The sequence below is a fragment of the Branchiostoma floridae genome, chromosome 11 (genome assembly GCF_000003815.2).
Source record: "Branchiostoma floridae strain S238N-H82 chromosome 11, Bfl_VNyyK, whole genome shotgun sequence".
In the NCBI taxonomy this organism is placed as follows: domain Eukaryota; kingdom Metazoa; phylum Chordata; class Leptocardii; order Amphioxiformes; family Branchiostomatidae; genus Branchiostoma; species Branchiostoma floridae.
In genome coordinates, this window is record NC_049989.1 from 18,789,632 (window position 1) to 18,793,496 (window position 3,865).

Here is a 3,865-nt window from a genome sequence, read left to right on the forward strand (position 1 = left end):
TAACATGCGAGCGAAGTAAGCCGGTTGCAACCGTACTCGCTCGGACAGCTAACTCCTCTGGCATAATTTGTGTCTATATATTTTCTAATTTTTCCCATTTTCTGGCGACCTGTGGAGCCTGGTAGAGGCTAAGAATCCCATCCGGACCTCACACGGACTTGAATATGTACGCACGTGTGATCCCGGTTATAAGGCGGAGAGACTTCAGGAAATGCTGGATGGTGTCCAGACCACTGCAGCAGCAGAACACAGTGGACTTCTACTAACGCCCTTCTTGTTGCTTATCTATCCACTACAGACGTTAGGTCCATGCATGGCTTAGAGCTATTGAACATAACTTCGCTTCAACGTTTCAACGCCAGTCTAAAGTCTTCCTTAAGTGCATAATCAAACTTAAATCAAAGATTTTCATGAATAGAAAAGTCTTTGCCTTGAATCCATAACGTCCAGACCTTAGACTGAAGGTGAAACAATTCAACGAAGACGAAAAGATGTGAAGGTGAAAATGTATACAGCTCACAAATACGGGTCTCCACAGATGAGTGGCCAGCTAAAGCTCAAAAGTACCTGCTACTTAAGGCTGACGTCACATATCAAAACTGGGGCCCGGCTGGGCAGCTTTTGGGAACGAAAAGTATGAGATAAAAGACACCAAACTACACAACACGTAAACAGAGTAGTCGTGGGTATTATTCGTGTATATTTTTACGTATACATTTCTATTTTTCGTTCCAAAAAGCTGCCCGGCCGGGTCCCTGGAAATGTGACGTAAGCCTAAACCGGTTGAAGACGCTCGAGGGAACGTGTAAGGCCATTGGTACTGACCGCAACGGAAAGCTAATTCAAAGTGATATCGATTAGCTCACTGGATGCTGGCCGTGACAAAGATGACAGACGCTATGGACAGTTTTACACGGGTTCATTGTACCGTGGATATTACCCTAGCACTTATGCCTAGCTCTAACGCCTCTCTTCTGAGACAACCCCGCTGTCAAAGACCACCAGTTGCCAAAGAAAGCATTTACCCTTATCAAGACATAGAGTAGAAACGTTCTTGAGAAGAAGAAAGAATCGCTTACCATTACCAGTAGGTGTATGGTTGAGTGCTACGTGTTCTTATACATGCATCACAGGCAAATCCTTAACGGTTGAATGTGGCTGCTGTGCAACACTAACCAAGCATCAACTGAATCACAAGATGTTGTAAGTTGTAAGTTGAAATCAACGCTAGTTCACCTTTATCCGCGGGTTAACCCATATCCGTTGTTTTCAAAATCTAAAAGAATTTAGGGAAACTAAGTCGACAGATGATGGTTTCAAATTTCAATATCAGTAAGATGTTTAAAACCAATATCCGTAGACTTGATATCCCCAAATTCCCTGTCTTTAACAACGGATATAGGTTGACCCAAGGATAAAGGTGAACTGACGTTACATAAATCGCATCACGTACCTTCGAACAGCGACATGGCCGTTGAACACTGCAGTTCCCTAATGGAAGTAGCGCGCTCGAGTCGCGAACCTCGGCAAAAAAAGTCGTCTGAGACGCTGCAGCTCGTGCGTGGGAAGAGAAGTCCCCGTCTGGATTGGCTGGTACTTTGTGCGCAGACTGTGGGTCAGGCGGATGAAACCACGCACTTGTTGTGGCGGGGGTGAGGTTTTCCTAAGAACGAGAAGTATCAACGAAGTAAGACGCGCGGTTAGTCCACGTGCCTGGCCTGGTTGTGTCGTCGTTACATAAGGCAACAACTTACGAGCTTCGAGAAACTTCCAAGACAATTTCTAGATGCAGATATTGTTAGATATACGATATTGAGGAGGGACCTGAAGCATTTGGTCAAAGGTGGCTTCTGGAAAGTTCTTAGAGTTCTGTCGTCTGCCGCAAGATTTGATATGCTTGTATTTTACTTGCATGTGTTAGCTCATCTTTTGTTACCTTTAATATGAATAGTACATCAATGTTGTGTCGTCGTTACATAGGCAGCGACTTACGAGTTTCGGGAAACTCTCAGGACAATTTCTAGATACAGATTTGCGATATTGAGGTTGCACCTGAAGGTGTCTTGGATTTGGTCGAAGACGGCTTCTGGAAAGTTCTTAGAGTTCTGTCGTCTGCCGCAAGACTTAAAATCCTTGTAGTTTGCATATCTGCTCATCTTTTGTCCGTTTATTTCTGTATTCTGTTACCAGGGTATGCTGCAAATTTGAATGAATAAATGAATTTGCAAAACAAGCCTTATATTCAAGGAAGCAAATTCTAAAACTTATACTTCGCGTTACAATCACTGCTTATCACTCTCGCTTCTAGAGAGTAGAGAGTCATTAAAGATAGTCGTAATTTGTGGCCATGAGTCTGAAATCAGGTTAAGGATCCTCCAGAGGAAATGACACATGGTGATTTATTCAATCCACCTACTGTCACAAGGAATATCAATGATCGTCGGCATATCTCTCTTGCTGGTACAGAAAACGATATTTTCCATATATTGCTCTCATGTTCAACTCATATATCCGTCTACGTAGGCCGGTTTCTTTATAATGTATTTCAAATGTGAGACCAGATTACTCATACATAGCTGTACTGTTACCGACAATGTTTTGTTGTTATTTTGTATGTAGCCTCTTAGTACTATTGTCTGTATAGCTATTAATTGTTATTAGTTGCCATACATTGTACCTTGTGCGATTGTTGAGCAAATAAAATTCATTCATTCATTCATACAACATCACAGCACGAAGAGCTGGCACCATGCTGTTCTGTCGCCTGGTAAATATTAGCATGGTTATATAAGAAGTATTTTGTCTTAATTATTTCCCGCAATATAACATAACTTATTAAAAAGCTGATAACCTCTGGTAACCTCTAAAGATTCAGATGCACGTAGAGGGTAGTTAAACACCTTTTAGGCTTGATAATCACCATTTATTTATTGCTTTGGCTGACTCAAACAGACATGATTGGCTAAGGTTGTCCAACAGCATTGCTACTATCAAGGGCTGAGGAAAAATACAAAGAACACACATCCAATAAGTAGCAGAATAAAATTGCAGTGAAAATTACATCGTATTGTAGTACATATGCTAAATACAAATTACGATACTAATTATCGTAATTTATATGCAATTCTGGGATGAGATATATTGAGAGAATATCTTTTGTCGACATCTTGATAGCATATCTTAAAAGGAATCTCATATTGCTTTTTCATGTTTACTTAACTTTGCCAGATTTATACGTTTGTCGTAAATTGGACGGCACTGACTTACACTTAATATCAAGATGCAATAACTCCTAACGACGAACACACCTGTCATGAACAATCTTATCTTTAGTGGTAAGATTATCTTCTATGTGAAAGAGACAGACAATCAACCGAGCAGAGAATCATCTGTTTTGTTGATAATGTTCAAATGTTCGCGTAAAGATTCTGTACGAATCATCTAGAATGTAGAATCCGTCATGCGTAACGCACGACCCGTCCACGTGCCCAGCCCTGCTCAGTCGTTACACAACTTGAAGGAAGTTGCACAACGGGAAATTGGCTCTTTTAGAAAGGCACCGAGTCGACTTTTAGATGTGAAGTTTGATATTGACCACTTACATAACCCGGAAACTAGGTGGGTTTGAAAAAAGGGCCACAGCTTTCAAATGCTAATCTAGATATCGTTGTGTACACTGTCGTGGATTTAGATAATTGAAGACGCCTTCTGGAATATTCATTTAATTATCTATTCAGCTTCACCTCCTGTAGCTAGTTTTATGCAGCTTAAATGTGAAGGTTGTTATCATACCCTTTTGTGTTTATATTTGCGCGCCGACCACGTATGGTGGATTATGATAAAGATCTTATATTACCCCCGTATG